At 37.2% G+C, this 22,420-nt stretch overlaps 1 protein-coding gene across 1 annotated transcript in view; it reads left to right on the top strand.

The window, feature by feature from the left end:
* Positions 1–22,420, top strand: part of SCRG1 (stimulator of chondrogenesis 1) — a 75,699-nt gene that overhangs the window by 46,494 nt on the left and 6,785 nt on the right. Inside the window, exon 3 of the mRNA XM_072406058.1 lies at positions 9,863–10,161. The gene's annotated coding sequence lies outside the window, so the exon portion shown is untranslated. The remainder of the gene's footprint in view (positions 1–9,862; positions 10,162–22,420) is intronic.

The raw sequence follows: 22,420 nt of genomic DNA, 5'->3' as shown, positions 1-22,420 counted from the left end.
AAGATTGTTAAGAGTCCCAAATCTGGAATAGACCAGGGGAAGATGTTAGCTCTGCTGAGGGCGAGAAAAATGAGTTTACCTCCGATGTTACAAAAAAGAGTAATATAATGTGCTGTTAGAGATTCCTAATGGTACAAGGTTTTATTAAATTGACAATCTGGAAAATATTTGATATGACTTCTAGGGATAGCTGGATAATTTAGCCAATTCTGTTATTTATTTTACTGACTGTACAAGTTAATTGCAAACCCCAGAACATGGTATAGCCATCAACATTTTCATGAAAATCAGGGGACCTGCAGCTTCTTGTAAAATTAGGTTTTATTTGTGAAGTACCCTTAAAGTATATTTGTACAAAACATGTTAAGCCACCTGCTTTAGTATATTAAAGCCTAATCACTAAAATCCTAAATAGGCTTTGAAATGGTAATGCAATTTCGAAATATATTTAAAGCTAACACTAATATCTGTCAAACATGGTTTTCAGTGTGCAAGCACTTTCACTGACAATGCTCTGTCCCTGTCCCCCAAAGGTGTTTCTGAATTGTCACCCCTTCATTTGGGCTTTTTGATGAAAACTGCCAATAGTCATATAAACCCACATTACCCAGGCCTGCTGTACAGTTTTTATCCTCAGAAAAACCATTAAGCTATCACAAGAGCCTATGCAGCCATGCCTGACTGTAAAGAGGGTTCAGGAGTCCAGCTGTGCTGAGATGTAACAAAAATGGGAAAAGGTGAAGATATTTTTTATTTTTATCATGAAATCTGTTTATAACTCAGTGTCATTTATTCAGGTTTTACATCATTTTAATATTCTCTGTAATCAATTTAAAGAAGAAACGCAGAGTTCTGTTACTGTGAATTGTTCCCTAAAACATTGTAACCCATAAAGTTAGGTGACAATTACTTACTTTTGCAGTTTAATGTGAAATATTTTTTAAAAATGGCAATTATGGCAATAATCTCCTAATATTGTTTCAACAAGTTGTTTAATAGACTAAGATCAAGGTTAATTTACCAAGAAATTTAGGTTCTTCACAGCAAGAGATAATCCATTATCTTAATGAATATATTAAAAATCTACTTTGTAAAGGATAGTCAGTCACATAAATTTTTTGCTTCACATGATTCAATTCAGAATTCAGCAGAGCTCTGCCTCTTTTACTAAGTTAAGTGAAAAATCCCTGACAAAGTGAACAAAACTCAGAACTTCTTTAGTAAATCAATCCCAATGTGTTAACTGAAACACTAAATAAAGCAATGATTTCATCTCCTGCTGTTATGCTTTAAATGTATCTCTAGGCAAAATGTTTTATTTCATTTTGGATAATGCAGTTAGTGGTTTAAACTCCCCCAGGTATTTTCCATTGTCTGTAATATAAATTGAATGTGCAGTAACATCTGTAATAATCCTGTATTACACTAGGTGGAGACAAACATCACTGTTCAAATGACAGACATCAAAAATACTCCTTTAAGTGATGTAAAGTTTAGTGATAGTGAAATATAACTTTTTATATTGTTAAAGCATAAAAAAATGAAGCTGTTCTGTAATAATTAGGCTAGTTATTAGCTATGGTAAATTACCAGATGTAGGCGTTTTTGTATTCTCATTATATCAGACAGAGCACTATGAAGGATCTGAAAACTCTGTTACTCCATTACAGTATAAATAATATTTTTAACAGTTTAGTTATTAGAGATCTTTAACACATAGATGTCAGGTTAATTCTAGTAGCATCAGTATGAGTAAGTAATTTGAGTCAAATAATCATCATTTCTAAATACTTTTTTAATTTTAAGACATCTAGGCATTTTTATTGTAAGCATATTGTTAGGAAAAACTGTTCTATTGTTCTAATATAAGTTGATGAATATGCAAGAATTAAAAAAATGTATTATAATTTTTATATTCTAATTGTAATTGTGCAATAATTAGACTATTGAATAGATGACAATGGAGATCCCACTAAAGGCTTATTTTCAAAGCTTTCTGCCTGCATAGTGATTTAAGGATTACGATTTTGCTTGTCCTGATTAACATGGGCCATGTAATGTATTGGATTTTAAAAGGAAGATGTGGTAATGTGTCCTTGGAACATGACATCAGTTTTAGTATATATTCTGTGGGCTTCATGTGGCTTATTTCCTAGAAAACAGACCGATATACAGTGTATGTATCTCAGTCCTCTCTTTTTAATGTCTTCTAGATGCAGGTTTAGTTCAGGTCTTTATTGTCAATGCAATCTATATATTTATAAGAATAAAAAAAAAATCCTTTTCTATTGTGACAAGTGTTAGAGATAAAACAAGTATTCTTAATGTAGATATACATTGTTATGTACCATGTTCTTGATCTGTGGAAATTGGGTTTAACCAGACTGGATTAACATGACTGAGAACAAGGAAAATGTAGCTGAGGGTCTATGAAGCTGCACCAGAGTACCCCACAGGGAGTGATGGGCTTTCCTGCAGATGACTTCCAGCTAAAGTGAAGCAAGCTGCTAAAAAGCGAGGTACCAGAATGATAGACCATCTCACAGGAGGAGACAAGAGGATCTCAGCTGTCACTGGAGATTCACAGAGCTCACAAGAAGCACTTAGGGTCACAGAAAACACTCAGAGTTTAGGGAAATACCCAGGAGATATTTGAGGGTCACATAGGTTACCAAAATCAAAACAGCAGGGGGTTTGGCACTAGCATACCAACACATTGCTCAAACACCAAGTGGCCAGGCAGGTGGCTTCCTTCTTATTGACTTTGGCCATTTTGTAAGGGAGAGGATAGCTATACTCACAAGGTGGACCTGGTGCTGGATTGCAGAATAGTGAATGTGACAGATGCATTTTATCATCTGTGCCAAGTATCCCAACTCTAAATTTCTGGTATTCTGTGCATTTATTATTATCAAAACTGTATTGCATGGGTGCGCCACAGAAATGATGTGGAGAACTTGAGAGATTTACAGCCAAGTCAACGGTGGTTTTGTTGCATGGTCAAGGACAGGGAAATTGTGGAGATATAATATGAAACTGGATTGATGACCAAGTGATTCTTGCAATGAAAATGATGGCAATTAAATATAAAGTACAGTGCATGTGAATCTCTGTTCCCTTCCTGTCCTGTTGGCTTCATTGGCACCCTGGGCTTATTTTGCTATGTGGGGAAAAGGGGAAAGCAACTAAGATAATATCTCCTGAGGAAGCAGACCACGAAACGCATCGAGAGTGTTGCACCATTTAGAGTCCCCAAACCAGTTTGAGTTATACACCGTAAAGTTGGAAACGTTTTTGTGTTAGTTTTATTTGTTGAGAAAATAAATAATATTGTTTAAATACATCATGTTTTAATAACATTTGAAAAAGCTAATTTATAATTGATATGATTCATTACTGCCTTGAATGTCCCATGTGCTTTATTGTTATTTGTATATTAGGGAAAATGATTATTTTCCTTGTTTTAGCAGTATCATGTCACTGCATCAACATCTCAAACACACAGAGAATGTGTAAATGAAATGATGTTATTCCCCCACGGGAGGTAGAAATAACTGTTTATACAAGACCAAATTACATGCAATGGAATAAAGGATCCTATCTGTTAAGCTGCATGATCGGGAAGGTGAAAATTACTAGCGTTTTATTTACCTCTTTCCTCCTCCTAAAATCTAAAATAAAAAAAGAAAAAGAGATAAGAAATTCCTTGCTACATTCAGATCATAAATTATAAACCACTTATTGTACAGAAAAAAATTCCTAACATGACCATAGAGGATGAACGTCACTTTTCTTTATCGATTCTACATGAGAAAATATTTAAAACAACACTTCGCTCCAAGAGCAAGATATCAGTTTCTCAAGAGCTTTGAACTTAAAAGTTCATGTGTCCAAAATGACACAAATTAAAGATAGTCAAGGATAAAAATTAGCAAAAACATGTAAAAAATAAATACAGAGTATGCTGTCAAAAAAAAAACTGATGGAGAAGAATTTATTTGTGTATTATTGAAGAATATCTTAAGTGATAGGCTGCCAGCTGAATGATCTTCATAGAAGAATCTTATGATCAATTGTTTAGTTCCACAAAAATGTTCGCCCATCTGTAATGTCATTTTACTTTAGACCATACAATCATCTTCCTACTTTATTCTTGCTGTCCCCACTGATATTATTTTAATAAGGTAAGGGACACGGCCCTTTTTTTGCTTTAGAATTAAAACTCCCTACTAAGCTATACACCATAGAGTAAATGAGGCAGCTAGAACAGTCTAAAAAACGGCTACTCATAATAAATATGTGCCTCAGTGTCCTTAAAGTTTTACTTGTTAAAGGTCTCGTCCGATAGAATGGTTGGTGGGCATGCCACAAGACCATGCTCATCTCTGAAGTCATTTAATGTAGAAATTCCAGAGGTCAAATGTACAGGTTGCCACTCAAGATGTGGCTACCCCTTAAGACTCCCAACCCAGCCAGATTTATTCTGCGCCTGTGACAGTTCAAAGTCAGTATTTGCTAGATTGAAAGTAACCCAGCAATGCTCAAAAACCTGCTTTGTCCCCACTGCACCATTACCTGGTACTAACACCATGTACATTGTACATTGATTGAGACAGGTAATAGCCATCCTCATTTGTATACTTTAGCTGGGGAACTATTCAGGGAATAAGGTCCTTACATTGTTTCTACAGTATAATTACAGTCTAAAAAGAAAATCAAGGTCAAAGTCACAGATATCCAAAAGCAGTCAGACATATCAGACATATATTGTACTAACAACTTCTTTTTTTATAGTACTACCCCACTTTTTTGTTGCGAAGAACTTGGTCACATACATACCCCCCCCTCCCCTTCTCTACAATACAACTTTGGATTGAGAAGTGTGCCTGTTACCCAGTTATGCTAGCACAAATTGAGCCATTCTCATTACCACAATGGGTAGTGTTTTTTAGTCCAATTACAATATTTGCCATTGAAATAAACTGTAGTGTAATTTCACAGTACAGGTAGTCACCGGGTTAAGAACATCCGACATATGGACGCCTCCTAGATATGAACAGGGCTTCCATGCTCGCTATGTGCAGAACGGAAGCTTGGAGAGGACGGTTTGTATGACTAAACACAGCTGAGGTTGTGGGTGATCCTAATAACTGAGCTGTTCTGCAACCTCTTGTAACTCTTTAATGATCAAGACAAACTCTGCAGTTGTTTTTTTTTTGCATTACAAAACCACAGCTTCCCCCAGAAAAATTAAATTTTAAGTTCCTAGGAAGTTTTTTTTTTTTGCTTTGTTTGTGATTAGATCCCAGTGAGGATTTTATACAGTAACTGATACCATGCTGCTTAGTATTATGTTAAGATAAACATCTGTCCTAATTGCATTTATCAAAATAATGTACCTGTTTTGACTTACATCAAATTCAACTTAAGAACAAAACTAGGGCCCTTAATTTGTATGTAACCCGGGGACTACCTGTATTTTCTTTTTTTTATCGAATGCATGGTAAAGCAACATAATTTATTTAATGCCCCATTTCCAGTAACGTATGTTTTCTTTCCCTCAACTGCCCATCAGTTTAGATGCTGAAAGTTAGAAAATAAACCTTATGTATGCACAGAGTCTGGGTTTTTTTGCGTTTTTTGAAATATTATTATTGACTGGACCAATCAGCAAGCACAAATGTCATGAGAGGTAGGGAGTGAGTCCTATGCTCATCCATACCTGTAATTACCAGGTATTTTTCTATACAGTGTGGCAGAAGGGAACAAGGGAAGAGAATTTGGGTAATCTATACATAATAGAAATAATAATTGAGAGATTAGCATAAAGTTACAGGAATCCTAATATAACAGTCAAATTACATATAAAAGAAGAACATGTAAGATAAGTCAGTTAAAGCACTTGGTTTAAGGCATCCAAAGGGTAACACAAAATCTTTCCTCTTATTAACCATCAAATGGGAACATAAAATTTCAGGATTCTTTTGTATAAAGTTTACATGGACTCCCCTTTTAGGTTCCAACAGCGTCTCCTGAAAGAAAAAAACCCAATTTCCAGCACTGTCACCCAATCAAGTAACAAACATGTGCCACAACTTGATCATGATATATAACCCATCCATGATTCATATCATGGCAGTCAAGTAACACAAAGTGACAAATCTTTTAAATGCACATATAGTACTATGACAATTTAAGTGGAATATTCAGGGCCACATCAATGACTAATGACAGCAAAGTTCATGTAAATTAGAACTTCATACATAGATATTTCACCCATAGTGTAATATACATCCTTATAAATACCTAAATAGTCAAAGCTCATGAATAAGGTTAACCCAATATGCTTTACAGACTTTTCTCTGCGTCTTTAACAGATTACAGCTTGAGAGAACTTTATCACATTGATCATGTAGTATCAACATATCAACACTCCCAAATGAAAGAGGACGGATATTCAAGAGACACACATAGAAAACTTATCATGCCGAAGTTCAACATTTCTTATTGTGTAAAAAAAAGTGAATACCAGCAGTAACTGTTGTGGAAAATCATGTAATCCAATTCAATAAATACGTTTCGTTAGATAGCAGTGGACATTTTATTATCTTAAATATTTCTCTTTCAATAATGAAAAAAATTATTGAAAAAGTATTTAAAGTTTTAGACCTTGAGAAAAGGATAATGTTGTTTTTTATAAGCATTACACTCCAATACATTGATATGACTACTCCATTACAATTGGCAAGGTTGGCTTTAGAGGTTAATACTTACCCAGGTTATAAATGTAATTCCTATTTGCTATCACAAACAAAACAGTGGGTTGTTTGGATAGTATAAATCATCATCTATTTTCTTCTCTTGGTTTGATGGGTGTAAATGTCTCTGCATTGTTAAATGTACATTTCATTTACTATTATTGATAAACGTTATTTATATAGCGCCAACATATAGACAGAGACAGACACAGAGGACCCTGCCTGGAAGAGCTTACAATCTAAGAGGTGGGGAAAGCAGTACACAATAGGAGGGGGATATGGAATGGTAGATAAGTAGGGATTATGAGTGGGGAAGTCATTAGTAGGTCATTGGAGGAGCGGAGAGAGCGGCTGGGGGAGTATTTTTCTATCAGGTCAGAAAGGTAACTGGGACTAGAACTGTGGAGGGATTTAAAGGCAAAGCACAGGAGCTTGAATTTGATTCTAAGGTTCAATGGAAGGCAATGAAGAGAACTACAAAGAGATGCAGCAGAGGAGGAGCGGTGGGAAGGATGGATGAATCTGGTTGCAGCATTCATAATAGATTGTAGAGGAGAGAGTTGGGTTAGTGGAATACCAGAGAGGAGGATGTAATACAATAGACCAATGATGATAACAGTGTGTGAGTTTGGTGGTCTCTGGGGACAGGATTAGATAAAATGCCATCCTGGTCCCCATACCCACATCTTTCTGTTTTATTATTTCCCTAGCTACTTGGAATGAAAGTGAGAAGAAAGCTTCCCAAAGGGAAAATGCTTCTGGGATGGAAACTTTTACTCTTCTTTAGTATACTTGATTTTTTTCCTGCCCTCTATGTATTCATTGGAAGGATTCCTTCTAATTTTTGGTTTAGTCTTGCATCAAAGATGTCTGTAATGCGTGGATGCAGTAAGCTATGAATCCAAAGGTTCTAATTTTTAAATGCACAACCCAAAACTAACAAAAGTGATGCCTAGGGTTTGACATTAATACAATACTGGAGCATACAAATTGCCCAACATTGGTTCATACTCTGGAACAAACCTGAGCAGGTCTTTAATTTTCTGGCTTTCTATCCAATTGAAACATATGTATTTCAGAAAATAAGTCTGGAAACTGTTTGGCATTCCTGCTAAGAAAGTAAGATGGGAAAAAAAGTGTAATTCCTACTTTAAGAAGTGTTTTTATTTTATAGCACAGCAGTGGTAAAATAAATTAGTAGCATGCAAAAATCAAAGTCTGACACGTTGAACATTTTTAAGCATTCTTAATTAATGCAGACCATTTATACACTTCTTAAAAGTACACTTTTACTATTGATAAAGGGCTAAATATACCTCATATGCTCTACAATTAAAGTGAGATATGAAAAAAATGATTTCTAGATGATAGTTATTATATTCCAGTAAAAGCATAAATGTTATAAGACAGTTAAAGGGGGCAATAATAAGCACAATAAACTGGAGGACTAAAAGTGTCATTAACTGTCATTTATCTAAACAGTGGAAATATAAGAACGAGAGAGCCAGATGTTACCCCTAATTAATAGGCTTATTAATGCCACTCATGAATATATTGTATGTGTAAGTTGTTCACAAAAAAATATATTTGTTAGTGTCCCAGCAGTTGGTTCTCATACCTTTTGTGTTTGTTTTGAACTTCTTTGAGCTACATTCATTTTTAGTCAGAAGCTGCCTGCCACGCCTTGTATTAAGCTTTTTACAGACATCAGATAGACTAATAAGTCCTATTCTGTGGGGAGAGGGAGGTGAGCAAGCGGCACCCTGATGTGCTCTCTGGTATGCACAGTGGTCATACCCAATCTGTTGTTTGTTAATTAGCAGTGACTGCATATGTACATAGCTTTTCAGCATTTCTTTCACCATTCAGAGAAATATAGGTTATGTTATTCAAAACAATTGTTATTGTTATTCAAACAATATAGGTTATGTCAGTAAATATGTCAAGGCATCTTTAAGGAAGATGGCATTAGACCAGAAAACTTTGGACACATTTTGGGTACTTGGCTTTTGTATGTATCATCGTCTGCAACAGTTCTACATTTTAGCATATCTGAACCCAAAAACAAAAATGTTATATTTGTCAGCTTATAATTCTTTAGGTAGGTAGTTGCATTAAGTTTTTTTAGTCTTTCCTTTTTGTCACCAAGGTTGGACCCTCAACATGTCATTACAGAAGGAAAATACCATTGTGCATTCATTTCAGTTCACAGGAAATGACAAGGGCACCACAATTTCTGGCAAGATTCAAGGGTATTTGTAGTGCTGGTAAATGGCAATATATAAAATATAATTTGCCTCCATAGCCCAATAATGAATCTCCTTGAGTCTTACCCTGGCCAGATCATTTTTTCTTCCCATGTGGCAGACAAAGTTGGCACTTTACATTATACCAGCTGCCTAGATAGATGGTTTAACCTCTGTCCAGTGGTGAAATTTCAGTCTAGCTGATTAACTTTTGTCGGCTTTACTAAAAACTCATTACCCCTACTTTGCAAAATATATAAGTTGTGACATAGGTGGGCTCTGTATCACTACCAGTTTATTGACTGGACGTTGGATTTTTTTTTTTTTGCTCACATTTGCCTGTTTGTTGCATGTGTATTGCTCTTGTATTGTAAGAATTGCTTGTTTGTTACCCATGTATTGCAACAACTGCCAAAGTGCTACCACATTAACACCACAATGTCATCTGTGTGGGACTAAGTAAGAAGCACTTTTTACTTTGTGATGGATCATATTACCATATAACCCCATTACATGCACCTCAATTGGTGATAAAAGGGTCACAAGTTTGCCAACAACTTTTTGCTATAAGGGCATCTGCAAGGAACCAAGTAAGATGAACTTTTTGCTTCATGGTGGTTCACTAATATTACTAATAACCCAACTTTGGTACCATCTTCCCTTTGTAGAATCTCAGACTCATGGAGCTAAAAAGTTCCAGTTTGCTGACAGGTACACTGGATTTTCACATTAAAGCACCACATATAGTGTTCTTTTATAGTTCTTTATGTGTATGTTGACATTCACAAGTTATGATACTGATATTGCAGCTAGCCTTTTATGTGTATAACTTCTAATACATCAATGTCTTCATTTCAGACTGTAAAAAGGAGAGCTGTGTTTAATTCTGGAAGCAAACTGATCAGAGATGTCTGAAGGATTTGACGCGGTTAAAGTAGTCTGTTATTCACAGTTACCTCTGGCCAACATTGGCAGAAAAGGAGAACTTGTCACTGCGAAGGAAACAAAGCTACATTTATGTCTCTGTGTGTAAGTGAAGTCAGCCCACTCCTCCATCCCAGTACTACTCAGTGGCCCCTTCTCCAGCACTTCATTCTGTACAGCATTCATCTACCCAGAGGTCTAAAGGACATACAGGAATTTTACAGAAGAATCAGGTAATTTCTCCATTCTTAAATTCTAACAAGGCTTTAAGTTACGCCATGGGCATGTACAGCCCTATACATAGCACAATGTTGCATATATGGGCATTGTGGATTACTGCTCTGTACTTCTATACCAATATACACAGGGGATGGCTCACATTAAAGTGTCCAATTGTAAAAAATTGGTAAATACATTACCCATTTCAATTTTTACATTATATGGATGATTTTTGAGCTACATTTAATAAGGTAGTTTTTTAGTGCACTGAAAGTCTATGTAAACCCTAATAATAACCTGCTTTTTTTGTAAATATCCCATAAAAATATATATTTTTAATATTCTGCTTAACAATTACAAAACAAGTCCCGTTGATCCTGACAAAAAACTTGTCAGCTGATACTTTCCTGTATTGTCTGACTGTCACCAGTTATATTGTACTGAGGACAACAGAAGCCCATCCTTCTATGCTATGAACAAGAGAACAGAAGGATGACCCAGTAGTCTTCTACTATTTCTGCGTTCTTTTACACATTAGGGTGAGTGTTGGTAAACTGGAACTGGAAGAGTGGTACTTGAAAAAAGTCTGAAAAAAAAATAATTGCTGTCATCATATCTAAAGATGGGCTAACTGCAATATATGACATTTTTGTTCTTGCGTTTAGATTAATTTAGACCTGTGACTACTTACTACATGTTTATTGTGATCGGGGCTCACTTTCTAGTAGCCACTGTGACTATTTGACCTCTAAATAAAATACGCCCATGTTATCAGAATATGCCCTCTGTATTTCCTAATGCCACTTCTCTGTACCACTGATGGTAAGTACCAGTATACATTCCGAAAATCATATCAGAAAGCAACATTCTGGGGAAGAAAAAATGTGAACAACAAGTGGGAGTTAGGCTTGGATTAGGCTCTACTTACAAATACTTATTTCTATATTTCTTTAAAAAATTCAGCTATCCTCGTATTACAGCTTTGTGAATTGATCCTATGTTATATTATCAGGTTTGGAAAGAGCAGTGAGTTAAGTATAAGTGTCTGGCAGGGATTTATCTCGGGGGTATGATAGCAATCTGGGCAGCTTTTTAAACTCAGACAATGATCCATTGGCAGGCTCCAGGACTGTGAATTACATCAAGGGCTCATAAATCTGGGCATCATTTCACAGCATTTTTGCAAGCTTTCACAAAGCTAAAATAAATGCTTGTCCCAATATTTATAATGTAAATGTCCATACATTTACACACAAATGCTTACTAAATTGTGAGCATTGCTTTGATGACAAAATATGCAGCCACAGTTTTTGGGGGTTGGTGTCTTTGTGCTGCTGATATTATTGAACACATGCCCACAAGATGTTTCTTCAACATTGGCAGTGATACTCCCCGTCCTTTCCTTTGGCTGGGCCAAACTTTGCTCTTCTGTCCAAAAATCTTAAGTTATTAAATAAATGCATAATGGAGTTTCTTAAAGCTTGTTAAAGCAATACAACCAATTAGCAGGCTTCTTTTTTTAAAAAAACACCTATGAGTATGGTCCCAGAGGAAGCCTTTAGCATTGCCTTATCAGTGATTCTTAGGCAATTAGGTTTCATACACAGTACAAGGACTGATATAATTGTTGTAAGAACTGGCTTCTATTATCTTATGAACTGAAAATAATTAGTATAGTTAAAACAATGTAAGTGGAGAAGCATAAGTAACATTGCTATAAGATTTAAAGAGAACCTCCATTATACAAATGTAATTTAAAAAAAAAAAATGTTTGCTAGTTGTAGGACTGCTATCAGAAAATTCTGGGCCTCATACTAATAAAAATTTTTGGTCCCGTGTCTAAAAATTCCAGCATTGCAAAATGCATGCTCTCTTTATCGGGGAACAGTACAGATGTACCCCTGGTCCACTTACCCCAGATGGTGGCCCTGGCAAGTTGTAATGCTCTCATGGCCATTCTAGCCCACCTCCAATAGGATTGTCAATTTAAAATCATCTGTACTTTCTTCCATAGATGCCAACATACTATGTATTCATGCTGCAGCTGTTCCCTTGCTTGATATCTACTAGTCCCCCTGGCTGTGTCATGCTACTGGCACATGCACAGTACAACTAATAGCGATACTGCCAGTATCACAGCTGGGAAAACTGTCACATGACTAGTGCTGCAGTCCCTTCATGAATCACAGCGGCTACAATCAGCCAAGGTGGCTGACAGTGGCATGTTGTTAGGTGGACCCAAACATTAAAATGACATTTGGGATTTGTTACTAAAAAAATAGTTAAGGGAGGTAAGCAAAATCCACTATAATATTATAAAGGAAAAGTTTCGGCTTAAGACTTTTAAAAGACTTTAGGTCTACATCATGAGAACATTATTCTCTTATTTACGACAATTGTATTTTTCAGAAACCCCTATCAATGTAAATAGAGCTTCTCGCAGGCTCACATATGTTCAAATCAGACATACTGTATGTAAAGTGGTCCCCATATGGATAGGAAATGGCTGTTGAGATTTCCCATGAAGAAGAGCAAGGAGGGTACAACTTACTCCTCTTACTTCATGTGTCCCCTATAGCTGCAGTCCCCAACCTGTGGCCCACAAGAGAATTTTGGTGGTTCACGGACCATGTCTCCCGTATGCTTCGCAGGTCTAAGGCAGTGGGTGGGTTGTATCTTTGGAGAGTGGGCGGGTTCTGTTATCATGACATCACTCTGGGGGGAGGTTTCATCCCCTTTGAGTAACACACAGCTTCCCGCGCATGCGCAATCCAGAGTTCATAAATTTAGTGGTTTGTGACATCCAAAAGGTTGGTGAGCACTGCCCTATAGAACAGAACTGTACTGTGTATATACAGTGCTCATTCATTCATCTGTCAGTAGATACGATCACAAAAGCTTGGTACCAATGACAATTCTCCCCATCGGACGTCTGTATGGGGTTTAATAAAGGTCATTCATGAGGGGTCCTGCACTTTTCTTGTAGCAAAAGATAAACTGCCACATCACTTGGCCAATACCAATGAACTGCTGACATGAACTGCTTATGCCCATCAGAAAACCTATTACAATTCATATGGACCTCCTTTGGGTATTTAAGTCCTACCCAAAAAAGTGTAATTTATTGCAGCTTGCCAAAAGCTTATTAGGAGTTGCTTGAATTTGAAGATCTGTTTGGTCAAATTGATTTTACCTTGTCAACTGCTTGCTTAGCCAGATAAAAAACATTGGTGAGCCCTTTAACTAATTAGTCTGTCATTTGCAATCCCTATTTAATGTACAGCGCTGCGTAATATGTTGGCGCTATATAAATCCTGTTTAATAAAAATAATAATAATAATAATGGGTGACCTCTGTCTGCTTACAAAAGCGAACAGCAAAATTACTTACCAGTCCTTAGATAAAGTGGCTGCATTTTGAGTTTGTTTCATACTTTTTATCTTTATTTTTACATTAGTATCCTGTGAATAGCACTTACTGTCCCAGGGTGGTTACACTCATTTGTTCATTGTTTCTACGGAGGGATCCATAGTTGTCATTAAGGCTGGACTTGTAGTATCTTGACACATCTGCCTTTGTTCATCTCTGTTACATAGGGTGTAATGGGATTTTTAGTTTACACAGAAGATGATGTTGGCATTGCTTGTAAGGCAGCTCATAGGAAATTACATTATCATTGCATTTGTGGTAAAAAAAAAATAGTTATTTGGGCATGAAAATTCTAATGTGGAAGTTGTGAGCCAGTAAGGGCAACTCTTATTACAGTCACTGGTACATACGACTTATGGTGTTTTGAATGTAAAGACACATATGGCTCGATTTATAAAACAGGTAATATGACATTCCCTCAAACATTGCCAGGTGGTATTCAATTATCATCATTGAAACACATGGACCTGGAAGATTCCAAAGAGGGAATGTTTGGGGGAATGACTGATTTTATAAACAGAGCTCATAGAAGCTGATTTAGGCTATTCACTAAGATGAATATTCACATTGCAATTGATACTTATTTTAGCTGGGTGAAAATACATTTTGCAAAGAATACCCAATTGCATGAAAGAAAATGTTAAAAAAAACCCAGAAATACTAAAACTTGTTTCAAAAAATACTTTTTTTCTATAAAAAATACTTTTGCATGATTGGTTAGTTGACGTCAGCTGAGCTTTATCTCATTTACTAAGCTAAGCTACATATCCTTTGCAGTTATTATTCACTATGCTATGTGAACAGCCTATATTCCTTCTTGAAACCACCCCATACTTTTAGCAGTGAAACAGGGAATTTCTAAAGTGTACAGGAAGTCCCCAGTTTACATATGAGATAGGGACTGTAGGTTTGTTCTTAAGTTGAATTTGTATGTAAGTCAGAACAGGTACATTATCTTAATAAATGCAATTAGGACAGATGTTTGTCTGAACATATTATTAGGCAGTGTGGTGTCAGTTACTGTATAAAATACTCACTGTGGGTTAATCACAAACAAAGCAAAAAAAAAAAAGAAAACTTTATGGAGCCTAGACATTCAATAACCGAAGTAAGCTGTGCATTGATATGCAAAAAGAAACAACTGCAGAGTTTGTCTTGGTCTTTAAACAGTTACAAGAGCTTGCAGAAGAGCTCAGTCTCAGATGTGTTTAGCAAAAGATTTCTTTTGTAAATCATGCAAACCGACCCCCACCCCCCATCAAGCCTCTGTCCTGCACAGAGCAAGCAGCGAAGCCCCGTTCATATCTAGAAGTTGTCTGTATATCTGATGTCCTTAACCAGTATTGCTTTTATTTGAATTATTTAAAGCAAATCTTGCAAAAGTGTACAACGGCCGTTGTAATGTGAAGCAGGCACCCTTTGGTGTGTTCATGCCTAAAGATAATTGCCTTCCTGCCCCCTCCTCCACTATTCCCTGTGTAAACCTGTTGGTTTTTGGGCATGATGGAAGGTCTCAATGACTAATAATAAGTGGAAGAGGTGGTGGTGGAGGGCAGGTGGGCAGGTGGGCAGCACAGCCACCAATTTTAGAGGGCCTACTTATAAAACAGTGAATCTGAATATTCCCTGGTGGTAAACTAACTACTGCAATTAAAACATGTGGACCTCGAAGATTTTCCACCAGAGAATGTTTCAGTGAATGTCAGATTCACTGCTTTATAAATAGACTCCTGGTAAATTGATATTGGCCCATATATATATATAAGGCCAAAGTTACCAGGCTCCATTTGAGATTACACTGATGCATGCGTTTAGTTTTACGATGACTTTTTTCATACAAGGGTTTGCTATGAGTATGTGTGTACAATGACTGACTACATGCTGAGCTGTTAAATGAGCAGCAATATAAATGCTGAGGCACAGAACATTCATTTTAAATGACATAAAAATAATACAATGTTTTCTTTTCCCACGTAAGATGTTATGTCTATATGAGAGGAACATGTAATGTGTTTTATGCAAATATTTGAAATAGGAAAAAAACATCATATTTATGAGGTGATTCTTGGAATGAAATTGTAGTACTGGCATTATTCTACCAATACGTAATTCACCATCCTTGCCACAGCAACACACTGACCATACATCACCTTGCAGCACTCAGAACAAACTCTATTTGAAATACAGTATAACAATTAGGTTAATAGTTCTCAGTACCTCATCCATACTCAGACATTTGATGTGCAGTCATTATTCTTTAGTCTTATTGTATTTTTCCTGAGATTGCATTAGCTATTGAAAGGTGAATACATTTCTATAAAGAAATCAGCAGAAATGAAGCAATGTTATGGCAATGGTGGGAAGAGGAGGGGGCATCATAACATAGCGATGAGAACATCTATTTATCTGCAAATCAAGACATGAGGAGGAATCTGATAATGCCTCTGGATGCTTCCCTGAGTACTAAAATGAATGGCATCCTTAATCAACTACCTTAAATCTCAGGGGAAACCCATTCTAATTTTATCAAAGCTGCTCTGTCTGCATTTTTGATGGTAACAATGAGTGTAAGCAAATGGCCATATGATTTTATCAAAGCATAAAATACCAAGCATAGCACTGGCAATATTATTTTCGGAGTAAGCTAAAATGCTGGTTTTCCAATAGGTAGAATCACCCTGTCACCTAAACTTGCTCAGGCAAAGAAAAAATTGGGGTAAAATAATATATTGGGACAGTATGTGTCATAGGAAAAAGTTTGTGGAGAGGTGAAAGGTTCACTTTATGGAGTTTGAGATTTTGACCACGGCAGCTAAATATGGAAACTCCCTGCATCTTTTGGAACTCTAAAAAATTACATTTTACAATGGAAATTATGCACATATGCTATAGGACAGAGGTCCCCAATCCCCAGTTTGCGGCCCAGTAGTGTCAGGAGAAGGACCGCGCTTGGGGGGGACGCACCGGCAAGAGCCACAGACCATGTCTTCCAGGGACATTGCAGGCTCAGGGAGGTGGGCGGGCTGTGATATCCTGATGTCACTCTGGGGGAAGTATCTTCCCCTTACAGTGACACACAGCTCCCTTCGCATGCGCGGTCCGAAGTCTGTGCATTTAGTGGTCCGCGACATGCAAAAGGTTGGGGACCTTTGCTATAGGACACTGGTACTTTTGTTTATCAATTGAGAACAAGCAGGTTCCAGCTTGCATGTCTTTACCAGAGTTTGATATAACCAAAAGGTGCTTTAGGGACCCAAGTACTTCCTACTTATACATACTGAATACATACTGAACACCCAGCACCAAATGAATAATTGTATATATACAGACACAAATGAATACTCAATAAGGTCTTAACTAACCTTAATGTAGGTACTGTTATCTCTCCTTGTAAAGCAGTACCTCTTAGGGATGAGCGAGAATGCCTCTGAGATTCTCGCGAAAATTTCCCCGAACTCCCGATGAATCCACAAAATTTCGGCGAACTGATTTTGCAAATTCCATTGAACTGCAAGATCCCACACTCCCACACTGATATGTTGATAAGTACAGCCCAGGGAGCATGGGAACCTGCGGTCAAAGCTGATTGGAGGTACGCAAGTGCCTCCAATAAGCTGTGACTGCAGGCGAACTCCAGATGAACGCTCAATAGAGTTTCTCCATTGAGAGTTCATCTGAGTTCAGTTCCCACGGTCAATGGGCTGTACTTACCATTGATAAGTACAGCCCGGGGAGCGTGGGAAGCTGCGGTCACAGCTGATTGGAGGCACGTCGGTGCCTCCAATCAGCTGTGACTGCAGGTGAACTCCAGATGAACTCAACCTCGTGGTGAATCACAAGGTACAACCTCGTGGTGAATCACAAGGCCATTCTAGCTTACATGTTCTGTAAGCGAGAAAGGCAGATTCGCTGCGAGATCGAAATGAAAAACATTGCTCGCTTATCCCTGTTACTCCTTTCCCGTGTAGCAATCAGGGATGGACAACAGACAAAACAGCAGAGAAGAGTATACTGCCTCTTTATGTATAATCTATGCTAAGGCTGCACATAGGCATATTTACACTTCAGATGAATAAATGTAGTGATGAAATTGGAAGGATAAGCAAATCAAAGCAGCTTATTAGAGGTAAGGATGACTGCTGGTTAGCTGCTGTGGATTAGAGCACTTTGTACTTGCTGTGTTGATTATTAATGCACACAGTTTGTGATATATATTCTCAGGCTGTAACTATTTCTGCATTGTTTACCAACTTCAGAGAATACTAATTTGAAACGCTTGGTCATTTTTATGATTAAATGTTGGTTGAAATTGCTTGTGTAATGAGAGGCATTAGAGCTAATTGAATATTCCAACATTCTAAACACTGTTTCATACAGTCGTATTCATTTTTCATGAATATAACATTTTAAAGCCTACACACATTTACTGTTTTCTTCTATCTTAGATAAGTAATACAATTTCATTGTGTATCTTTAGGGAATTATTACCTGTTAAGCCCCGGTAATACTAGAGCATATAAACATTTTCCATTTTTTTCTTCTATGTATTTGTCCTCTGTTGGAGTAATATCACCATGGCACAAAAGCAGAAAGGTCCACACCTGCTCCAGTGTCACTGCAGGCAAACTTTAGTTTAATAAACTGCATCACATTACATTAACAACTATTGCCACAATAAATTCCATTTAAACACAATGGCCCTGATTTATTAAAGCTCTCCAAGGCTGGAGAGGATACACTTTTATCAGTAAATTTGGGTAATCCAGCAAACCTGGAATTTCTAAAAATTCATTTTACTATGTTTTAGCAAATGTTTTCAATCCTGGACCAGATCCATTCCAGGTTTGCTGGATCACTCATGTTCACTAATAAAAGTGTTTTACCTCTAGCTTTGGGGAGCTTTAATAAATTTTGGGCCAATGTGCAGGATCTGCAAGCAGTCATTAAGCAGTACTGCTGTGCTGATAGCAAGATTTTTATATATGCGCCAGTTTTATCCCAGCAGACTGATGTATCAACCTGAAAATGAGTTTAGTATATACACACTAAACACAGCTCTTATCTAGTTAAAGGGCTAACCTTATGTGTTTGCCCTATGAAAAGCCAGGCCTAAGTACTGTAATTCAACTTAAAGAGGAACTATACTCAAAAAAAAAAAAAAACACACTTACCTTCAATCCCAAAGGGCAGTCTGATCATTCCGAGGGTGTACAGCATCTGGTCCCGCGTTGTCTCGCCATCTTCGTCTTCTTTTGCAGGTTCTTCATCCTACGTCACCCGGCCCAGGCGTGAGATCGGGTGACGAAGGATAAAAAGAAATTGCGCTCCCATTCTTTCTCGACTGCCTAGGCCACCAAGAATTAGGGGGCAGTGCTGCGCCCTTTTTTAAAAGAAAAAAAACTGAATTTTTACCCTACATAAAGGGGTTCTATACCCTTTTATTTAAAGTAACAATTGTGAATATAGGTACCCTTTAAACTAGGTCACAGTTCTGTGTCCTCTGTGGCTTACTGAATTCACTTTAAGGTTCATCTAAAATGAACAGTACAAAAGCAGAGCTATGTCTAAAAGAATACTGTTATGACCTCACATTACACCCACCAATACACTCCACTTTACACATTGTCATAAAAATCAAACCCCTCTCTCAGTGTGTGACATTCTTCATGTATGGCCCACACACATCTGTCACTCCTATCCTTCATAAAATGCATGTATACATCAAGGCCCATGAAAATAGATGTTCCTTGTCCTCTGTGGGTAAAGAATGTTAAGCTGTATACCTCACAAATACCCCCCAATCACACATCTGGGTAGCCTAGTAGCTCCAGTTGGCACACTACAATAGCTGCAAACAGAAAGAAGCACCATTTGGCATAAAACATGGGCATTCTCAGGTTTTCACCTAGTGGCTTTGCCAGTAACACACATTTTGCGCGAGGATAGTTATTGCTAGGAACAATGCTATTAGATATCAAACAGTGGCAGAGAAAATTAAATTATCGGCTCAGCTTTTCAACGTAATCAACAGGTAATTTTTTGCATTCATTGATCAAATATACAAAACACGTGAGCAGGTGAATTTAGGGTTTCTTTACATTTTGAGAAAGCTATACATTTCTTCTGGGATATGTTCACACATACATATGTAAATGTGTTGACTCCTTTGTGGCTGACAGCCTGTTTTCCAAAATATCTGCCACTGCTGAGCAATGTGATGGGCAGTTAGCAAGTATTTAACAAACCCTCAACTGCCCCACTAACTTCACCATGGGACTAGGTGCTGCCTGCAGGATGGGGCATGGGGCCACACTTGTAAGGCTGTAACCACATCTGCCAATAGTAAACAAGCCCTCCAGGAAATGGTTCACACCACAAAAATAATACATGTATTACATGAAAAACTGAACTGATTTACAGGAATTTACTGGGTGATGGAATTTTAACAACTTACAAATCCCATTATATAGGTGTCAGCCAGGCAGCCGATCTTTCGTTGTGTTTTGTGTCATTGTTAGGACTTAAAACTGCTTTCCTTTCCCTAGTCTGCTTATATTGGCCAGTGGTCCTGTTTTATACTACTCAGATCACTCTGTGGTTTAATTGTATCCAAAAAAAGCTTCTGGCGCCAAGTAGCCTCTCCTCTATCAAGTCAGTGGTTCTCACTGAGCTCATGAGAAAAAGGAGTTCTGTACTGCAGTATGAAAGCATGCAACTAACAGGATGGTTTGAAGTTATTTTTAGAGGTTTAAGCAAATGTGAAGTTTAAAGGATCATTTCCAGTAGGATCTGTATGTAAGTGTCTGTATATTCAGCAGATGAATGCACCCAGCATGTAAAAGCAGGGAAAAGGTCTACAGATAAATATCTGTTTTTCATGTCGGCTACAATAAAGTAGAAGAAGTATAATAACCCCTAGGTTTGTCTGATTAGTTGAATTCTATTATTTCTCCTTTTTAATGTTGTTTTTAATATTTTGTAGATTGTAGAAGATCTCCTTTTTCAGGATATATTACAAAAAGGTGCAGATCTGGCCATCAAAAAAATCTTTCATGGGAAATATAATTTTCCAAACATCCATTTTTGTCTTAGGTGAACTTGCATGTATGTCCCATGAAGGACAGAAGGGGTAGACTCAAATATTAACTTTTTACCCAGTCAGAAAAGAACAAACCTGGCTGATGCCTCCCTCATGGATTCTGGAACATGGAATGTCTGCCAACCTTGAGAGGGTGAAATACAGAATATCATTACCTAATCTCACCATGAATGATGGGGTTAGGTAAACTGTAGATTTAAATTGGAACTCCAACATTTTATTATTTTTACAATCTTTCCCTTGCCCCCCCCCCCGTGTTTGCTTTACTTAAGTTTACATTTTTAAGTTTTAAGTTTACCTTTCCCATTGCCCTTCCCATTTAGTGCTCCAGAGCTGTCCCCAACCTCCTGGAGCTACTAGATCCAGCAGCAGTGGCCTACATAGGGCAGAACAACATTCTGACCATATCATGTAATCTCTCCCACCCAATCATATCAGGAGGAAGAACAGATCATAATTGTCTTTTCAGGCCAAAGGCTACTGAGGTGTTTTAATAACATTAAATGCAGAGTCTAATACAGAATCTAATACAATCAAAAACTTTCCTACTGGGAGTAACAGTGTCTGGGAGGGGGAATATATGAACACAAATAAAGGAGGATCTGGATTGGTAAGTAAGCCATAAAATAAAGGTAATTGTTTTACCTGTTATAGAATCCTTAGTTGTAGCTTTGAGTCACTGTAACTGGAACTTGCTTTGGAGTAAGTACATTCTCTCCCCAATAGACAAAACTGTGCAAATCAGCACCAGTGCTGCCCAAGGAGAAGATGGAGATACCATGAATACCCAATATTTTCTCAACTTTTGCACACTAAGCAAAGAAGCGAATGTACTGCTTGGGGTTAAAGGGGGGGGGGGGATTGCATACATTTAAGCCTCTTGCATTATCCTGCATGGACAGAACCCTTTGATTTAACCCTAAATCCAGGATCAATGACAATACAGACAAAAACCAATGCTAAGCTTCTAATGCACACACCTAAGTTAAGAGCACAGCAATATAGGTCTGGTTCTCTATCACTTATATTACTGAATGCAGAGACAGTTTAGTGGCAAGGCCCTTGTAGTGATTGTCATTGACAAAAGAATTCATATTGACAAACTTGTAACACAGCCTATATTGCCTTTTATTGTGTGATAACTTTTTCTATATGCCTCTGGACAATGAATGTTTAGCTTTATTATGATGGGGCTGTAGTTTGTTCCCTTCATCTTTCTCCAAAGTACACTAATATTCAGCCTTCTCTCCACTGATGCTAATTAAACGTTGAGTATTATCCTTGCTATGCAACAGACTGCAGCTCAGGGTCCTATTAGAAAAAAACATTATACATTGAAAATCATAATTATTATAACTGGGAGGCCCATTCAAAAGCTTAAACTGGGACCCAAGAGAAGAGGAGATCATTCATAAGCCAGGTGTCTCAGCAACAATAATTATATTCTGTTCAAGTTTTCTTTTGCAACACATTGTATTTTTCATTACCTTTTGTCTATCAGTTTTCCTGCAATTATGCAAGTAGAACTGAATGCAATTACACTCAATTGATGTGGATTCATTGGAGATTCCTATGCAATGTGAATGTACTATAGTCACAGGTGCAGATACAAGGAGCAGAGCTTTATTAAGTGAATATTTGATACTATGTTCAAGAGATGATAGCAGTGAAGGATGAATGATAAAAATGTGCATTATTCAAGAGTCTGGCACTTATGAGTTATGTTAGATGTGGACAAATGTAAG

The sequence above is a fragment of the Pyxicephalus adspersus genome, chromosome 3 (assembly GCF_032062135.1).
Source record: "Pyxicephalus adspersus chromosome 3, UCB_Pads_2.0, whole genome shotgun sequence".
NCBI classification, from domain to species: domain Eukaryota; kingdom Metazoa; phylum Chordata; class Amphibia; order Anura; family Pyxicephalidae; genus Pyxicephalus; species Pyxicephalus adspersus.
This window is presented reverse-complemented; position numbering and strand designations above follow the sequence as displayed.